This window comes from Antrostomus carolinensis, unplaced genomic scaffold (genome assembly GCF_000700745.2).
Source record: "Antrostomus carolinensis isolate BGI_N321 unplaced genomic scaffold, ASM70074v2 scaffold26863, whole genome shotgun sequence".
In the NCBI taxonomy this organism is placed as follows: Eukaryota; Metazoa; Chordata; class Aves; order Caprimulgiformes; family Caprimulgidae; genus Antrostomus; species Antrostomus carolinensis.
The window spans coordinates 20,112-27,762 of NW_010307685.1; positions in this window are offsets into that span (position 1 = coordinate 20,112).

The following is a 7,651-nucleotide window of genomic DNA, read 5'->3' on the forward strand; positions in this document are numbered from 1 at the left end:
CAGAGCAGCAGCTCTGAAGCTGCTGTGCTAAAAGCTTGAGAAATTAATTTTACCTGTCAGAGATTCAAATGTAAGTGTGTGAACTGAGGTTCAGCAAGGTAAGGGAACCCATCTGGCTGCACTCCAGCTCTGGGAATGCTGCTCACTGCAGGGAAGGGAAGGCCAACCAGCCTGTGTGAGCTGGTATTGTCTTCCACATAAAACATGCCCTTAATTAATAGCTAGCATGAACCTAAGCCACTATCTCTGTTATCAATTTGTGGATGTGGTTGGATTGTCTGTCTCCCAGGACAGTAATATCCCTTCATCTTATTGCAAATTGCTCGCAGCATCCTTCTATTACACAGGCTTAGCGCTTGAAAAATAGAGATTTAATACTCCACCATATCAGACTAAGTGAGGTCAAAGCAATTCATATTCACGATCCCACAAAGCTCCCGATAGTCGTTCCTGTGAGAAACGTGGAGGTGGCAAACTGGGAAGGTCTCACCCTGGCTCCCTGCTGTCCCACACCAACGGGGACCACGATGGCCACATGGAGGGAGCACGGGGTCTGTCCCCTGGCAGGGAGCAGATGCGCGGCTGGGGGGGACAGGGACTGGCGGGTCCAACTGCCAGGCTGTGCCACCCCCTCCGCACCCTCGCACATCCCCATGCTGCCGGCCCCTTCCTACCTTTTGCTGTTTTGCTGTGTTTTTCCAGACCAGAACGGCAGCAGCATGTGTATTTTCTGTGTGTGATACAACCCGAGCACGCTGGGAGTGTTTCCAGGGCACTGACTCTTCCCCAGCTGTTGGATGGTTGGTGTGGGTTTTTTTTTTGAGCTGTTTGTAAGTTGCGTGCAAGTTTCCTACAAACTGTAAGTCGTTGAGTTGCTTCCTAAACAAAAAACCTAGGAGTAACATTACATGTTTATTTTTGTCCTGAAATGTATATATTTTGAGAGAAATTTATAGCTGATGCTGTGTGCAAGCCTTGAGGATTTCCTCCCCAACAAGAAAATATTTATCTCCAGGGATGATGTGTATATTGCCAGGACACATTGCTTCTGCATTTGCTTTTATGTGCATGCCAGGACATGGATTTCACCTGCAACTCATGAGGAAATATCTAAGCACATAAAATAAATGGGAAGTTTAGGTTCAGAGGGATTTATGTGCAGAAATTAAACACGGGTTAAGAGAAATATCCCTTTGCCTTGCACAAAACCTGTGGAACAGATGTAGTTCTCCTGGTGTGAGTTGAGTAGACTTGGAGCTGCCTCCTTCCCCAAACTGCAAGAGGCTCCTGGGCTGACGAACGGCCTCACTGGCTGTTCCTGCCCTCGGGTTCGAGAAGCAGCCTGTGATGGCACAAGCCAGGGTGGTCTCTGAAAGGTGCGAAGACTGTTCAGAACCATTCAGGGATCCAAGTGCAGGGGTTGCTCCTGGCTTTTGGGCCGAGGTGGGCAGCCAGGACACGAGACGTCAGTCTCCTGAGAGGGGACGAGAGGCAGAGCCCAGAGCTACCCAGCAGCAGTGGCAGCAGAGGTGGCCAGGGGCTGTCCTGGGAGACAGGAGGCTTTGGTTTGCCTTGTGCCATTGCTGTGTGTAAGGACTGGTGATGGGCTTCTGGTGACTGGACCCACGTCCAGGCTGGACCATGCCCAGGACACTGCCTGTACTGCAGGAGGATCATTTGCAGAGGTCCTGGGAGCTGTCACTGGTAACTGGCTCCACCACGGCTCGTCCCTATCCGCTGGTTGTGGCGCCATTGTGTGATGCTCGAGGTGAGACTGCAAAGGCTCCTTGCATCTTTCCTGGCCTCAAGAAGCTCCTTCTAAGGGAATTTGTCTCTGACCTTGGGGAAGGGGACCTCTGACATGTATCTCTATGTTAGCAGGTAATAGAAGGAAGTTTTATATCCTTGTCTTCAAGACCTGCAGGAGTTCCAAGAGAAAGAGACTAAAGATGATCTGGATAACAGACTTTATTTTGCTTGGACAAAAACTAGAGTCTATGTAGAAAGACTGTATTTTGCTTTGACACTGAAAAGGGAGGATTTTGGAATCTTTGAGATAATGAGCCTATGATAGAGCTGCACTGGGGGACTGTCACACAAAGAGGAGACCTGAATGTTTGTAGGCAAGACAGCAGATGGGGAGCACAGCTATCGGCTCCAGCCTCAGAGGAACACGTCCCGCTGGGAAGAATCAGTGCTGCTGGAGAGCAGGCTGCCCTTCTGCAGCAGCACTGTCACTGAAACCACTGCTGGTCACAGAAAAGGATTGTTTCCAAGTCTGAGGAATTCTCAGAATGAAACTACTGGACTAAAATTAACTGACTCAGCTCACAGTGATGTCGGCAAAAATCCCTTCATTACAGGAGGCGAGGTGGCTGCAGGGAGCCGCTGAGGTTTTCCCTGCTGGCAGCGATCTGCTGGTGACCGTGGGTTGCACCGGCACGGTGGTGAACGGCACCTCTGCGGCAAACGCTGCCGGTAAGGGAGCTGTCAGGAGTGCGTGGTGTTGTCTGCGGCACGGCGACACGCTGACGAGCTCTGATGGATGGCTAATTGCTCAGGGTAGTCTGACATAATGGAGCAGTTCTGAGAGCACCTCGGCTGTGGGGGTCAGCCGTGACGCAGAAGGCATAATTTTTCATAGCGTGCTCCTTGTGTCCTACAACTCCTTCTGTAATGGACTAGGAAATTACCACACTATTTAAAAGGTAGCAATTTATAACATTTTGATAACTGCATACTCCTGAGGCTATATCATCTGTGCCTGTGGAGAGGATGAATGAGGGTGCTCCCCTCCCTGCAACATGGGCACGTAGAAACACAAACACACGTGTGCCCCTGCCACCTTTCCGTCGGTGCAGAGCATAGCACATGAGGCAGGATCCTGGGAAGACCTCTCCTCTGGGCACGGGCTGTCTCCCTCCCAAGCTCGTTTCAGGGTGTTCCTGGTTTGGGCACCCTGGGGAGCTCCCAGTGCCACCCGCTCTTGCTGTTTCCTCACTCCATGCCTTGGAGTCCACGTGGGCATTGCCCATCTGGGTGCACTCGGCACCTCTGGCATATGCACCATCTCCTGTCACAAGGGAATTACTTTAATCCCCAAGAGGTGTCTGGGTGGTTGCCCCCACAGAGGAAGTGCAGTTGTGATGGAGCAGCGGGGCTCACTGAGCCATGCTGGCCCTGTGACAAAGCCCCAGAGTCAGCTCTTTTTAAGATCTCTCCTTACCTCTTGTTGGGAATGCAGCTGCCATCGTGTCTGTGCGCTGTCCGCAAAGGCATTGTGACCACCATGCACAAGTCCAGATGTCCCTGTCACTGTATTTTAAACACGTGCTGCCCCTCAACTGCTGCTGTTCTATGCTGATGTCTCCTTTGTGCATGTGAGGAATCTCCCTTCATTTCTTGCCAAGAGGATTCTGAAGAATTGAGTGCCTGAAGAGTTTGCATGGAAACATTCATCCCTCTCAAGTAAATAAAATCTCACCCGCAGGTCATGGCAGCAGGTCAGCTCTTCCCACACAAATTGGGCCCTGTGCAATTTCCTTGACCGAAGCTGTTGCCTTCAGCAGAGCTGCCAGGCGCTGTGTCCTCGGAGGAAGGGAGCGGCAGATCAGAGCGCGCTGGAGTGGAGTCTGGGCCGCTGGCAAGCTCTTCCCCATCACACAGCTGTAATTAGCAGCGCAGAGGAAAGCGCACGTCCAGCCGCAGAAGGTGCTGCGGGGCTCGGGTGGATGGTGAGATGCCAGTTCACTGGCTCCAGCCCTAGCAATGGGCGATTGTTGTCCCCACAGAGCGGGCTGGGAGCTGAGCGGGGTGGGAGTGGGGTCCCGGGAAGTCAGAAAAATTGGACGATAGTACTGGATTTGGGGGACACATCTTCTGGAGATGATGCTGCAAAATGTGCAAGCCTACAGCAATTCATTCTTTCCAAGAGCAGATGTGTGCTTGCCTAAGCGTGCTTGAGTGTGTGTGTGCAGGTAAAGCCGCACAGCTGCGGTTGAGTAGACAGTTTGCAGCAAGTGTGCGTGTGAGTGGACGCGTTGGATAGCAAAGTGTTCCTGCATTAGTGCCACAGCAACATTTTTTATTAACTATCTGCTTTCCCTCTGGGGTGGTGTAACTCTGCCCTGTGCAGCAGAGATGGGTCCAATTAATCGGATAGATAGAAGTGGTTAATGCACCTTGGAGAAGTGCAATTTAATTGGAAATGGTTATTACATGCTGCTCCTGTGTAAAGAGTGTGAGAATCAGCACTAATGACTCTGTTGTGAACGTGACTTTTAATTGCTGTATGGGTCTGTGCTTTGAGTCTTCCTCTGGGCGTGCTTTTGTTTCCCAGAGATTTCTGGATGGGATGCTGATTGCACTGACACACCGGGAATGAACAAGGCGCATCCCAGTGAGTTGGGGCTGTCAGTCCTGTTTGTGCTGATTCTCGGGTGGAATCAGAATTGCTGATTTGCCTTTGAAACCTGCAGAGACGGGCTCTGTGTGCCGTGTGCCGGGGTCTCCCAGGCAGCAGCATTCCTGACTGGTGCCATCACCCCCACCCTGCCTCCTTGCTCGCCGCTGGTTCCCCGTTTGACTGAGGTTTGCTTTCCAGCAGCTGTACCCACTGAGGCAAAAACTGTTCTCTGCTGCACTGTTTGCCTTGCGGTTTGGCATTGCCTTTCTCACCACGTCTCTGCCGATTCAAATGTGACCTGTAGGACGCGGCTCCTTCCCTCGCTGTGCACACGCCGCGTTAGAGGCAGCGCGGGCAGATAGGTTGTGCTGAATGGCACGTGCGCGGCAGGCAGCTCTTTGTTACTCCCACGTAGGCTGTGGATGCCGTGGGATTAAAGCTGGTGACGTTGGTAGGAGTAAGCTCCTGTATGTCCCCCTGCCACAGCACAAATTGCGTGCAGGGATGTTCGCCCATGGAGCTAATGAGCTCATTCAACAACTGAATGAGAGGTAGAAAATTAAGTCTGTATAACCTGCAAAGAAGACAGCAAACCAAGGAAAGGGAACTTTTTCCCCCACAGAGCTGTGAAATACTCCCAGTTTGTTGGCCGCTTGTGGCATCTTTTACAGCCCCTTGGGTTTTGCTGCAACATGGGAATGGTGCTTACACAGATGGTGAAGAGATGTTTTGTAAAGGCATGGAAAATGTCTGTGGGTAGACAAGATATCAGGCTGTCATCAGCACAAATGCATCTGTGCATTGTTTTCCAGGCTCCCGGACAAGTGCCACTACAACTAACAATTTTCCTGTCCTTTTTCCCTTTGCTTTTACAAGTATCTTAAACCAAACCCCTCCTTCCCAGCAGGAACAGAATCACTGCTGGGTGGATCAGCAGAGCTGCTGGAGCCACACGTGCTGCCTGCCTATGCTGCAGATGCTTGGGTCTGGTGCTGTTATGCCCCTGTTTAGGAGCACTAAATTTGTTCACAGATTGGAAAGGAAACAAAAGGTGCTTTCTTAAAGTAAAAATGGCATTCACAAGTTCTATAATTCTATTCTATTTGAACTTACTTAAAAAAGTGATCTTTAAGAATTTAGTTCACTCGCTTTGACATTAGATACAATTTTCTCCAATAAATCTCAATTTAGCTGTTGCTTTAAATTAAGTAAATTCTCCACCTGCAGGGCTGGTAACCACCGGTCACATCTTCCAGAGATTTTCTAGTTGTTCAGTAGAAGTGTGAATCTCATTCACCAGCTCTGAGCTCAGCTGTGCCATGAACCCCGATGTCCTGCTGCGTTTGCTGTTTTTCAGCTCAGATCCATCTTCCCAGGGAACGTGGTTTGCTCTGGCTGCACGGGAAGTGCTTAGCATTATCTCCTAACTGTGTGCAGATGTTCCTCTTTAATTGATTTAAAACTGTTAAAAAATCATAACCAATAGTAGAGCTGTGGTCCTTGTAAACATGATCTCAGCAAGCAGGCAGTGCCCTTGCTACTGACTCCAGAATCATTTGGGCTCTGCAAGAAGTGTTTCCTGCCTTGTTTCTTAAAGATGGAGTTGTGTGTTGCTGAAAAGACACAGAACACAGCTCGGCTGTTCCTTGTACCTAAACAGTGAGAAATATAAAGTCTGGAGAGCCAGTGCTGCCAAAGTGCTATGAGACTTGGCCAGAGGCTCTGAATGTGGAAAGGTGCTCAAGGGAGGATCCAGCGGCAGCCAAGATCAGGTTGGAGGCAGCAGGTTTGTGTGAGCAGGAACTGGAGAGTTGAGGCTGAAGCGGGTGCAGACTGCAGGACAGGGCTTCCCAGGTTCCTGCTCCGGCGTACTCACCCCGTGAACTCGCTGGGTTCCTCCTGGCTCCCCAGACCAGACTTGTTTCTAGTCCTCTGGCAGCACTGCAGAGCTCTGAAGTTGATGTATTGGCTTTGATGCAGGGGTCTCTTCTGACTCTAAGGTGCTTGGGACACCCTTGGCCAGACTCCCAGCGTGACATTCTTTGCTGGGCTGATGTCACTGTGCCCACGTCTGTTGGTGAAAGCACACAGATGATCAGTGAAGAAAGAGCTGGAGATTAAGCGGATGTGTGAATGCCTGTTACCACCCTGCCCAGAGTGGCAGGACCGGGGAAATGGGGCAGGTGGCTCCTGTTCCTGGGTAATGTCTCTCCTTACCCACCGGCACAGTGACACTGTGCCACGGGCACTGCTGCTGCTGCCTGCAAGCAGCCTCTGACCCACCGAGCTAGGGAAGGAGCATCTTCTCTGTTTTCCAGGTAGCTCAGAATGCACAGAGGAGCTGGTGGCCCATGTGGCTGTGCCAAAATGCCATGAGCCAGGGCAGCAGTGTGCAGACCACAGCCGGGTGCTGGAGTGACTGAGGAGGAGACATTGACAAGGACAAAGGCAGAAACCTCACCACCATCCAACAAGTGCCAACAGCCCGAGGAGGGGACTGGCACCAGCATGGTGGCCCTGCTGTTTCATTTCAGATGTGTGCGCTACTGATGGTTCAGTGTAGAGGGAGAAGAGGGAGGGACAGAGGGGACAGAAATGGTCCATGACTTTGTGTTTGTGCCACCTCTCAGGCCATACCCAGGCTGGCATGTCCCTACCACCGCTCAAGGACCTGTCAAAGGAGTTAGGAAAGACACAACCTGCAAATAATGAAGTCTAAGACACTCTGTGTAAATTTAAGCACAAAAGGAAAAAGCCCATGTGTGCTCACCATTTCCTTGACAGTCCACCCTTTGCACCTTGATTTTCACAACCATTCTTTTCCTCTCTGGTATTGATGTACAACACAGGCAGCATGAGCAGGCTCCGAGCATCACAGACAGCCCTCAATGCTGCATCTTTGCCATGCAGAATCAAACCCCAGCTCCTGTTATTTATTCACTGCAGAGAAAAAGGAACTCCTGAAGCACTGCAGGGAGGAAGAAAGGGAGGTGGGTGTGAGTGTGTGTGAGTGTGTGTGCACAGAGCCGGGAGGCACCCCACAGCTGTGCTCCTTGCGCTGCCGAGCAGGACCCTCGTGTGCCGAGGCCCAGGCAGCCCCGGGAGCGCTGCTGTTCCTCCTCTGCACAGCCCGTGCTCCAGCCTGAGGAGCAGATTTTTTTATTTAAGTGCATTTGAAATGTGCACAGAAGATCCCCCAGACCCAAGGCATCATGAGGGGTCCAGCCGAGGAGGGTGGGGGGCTCT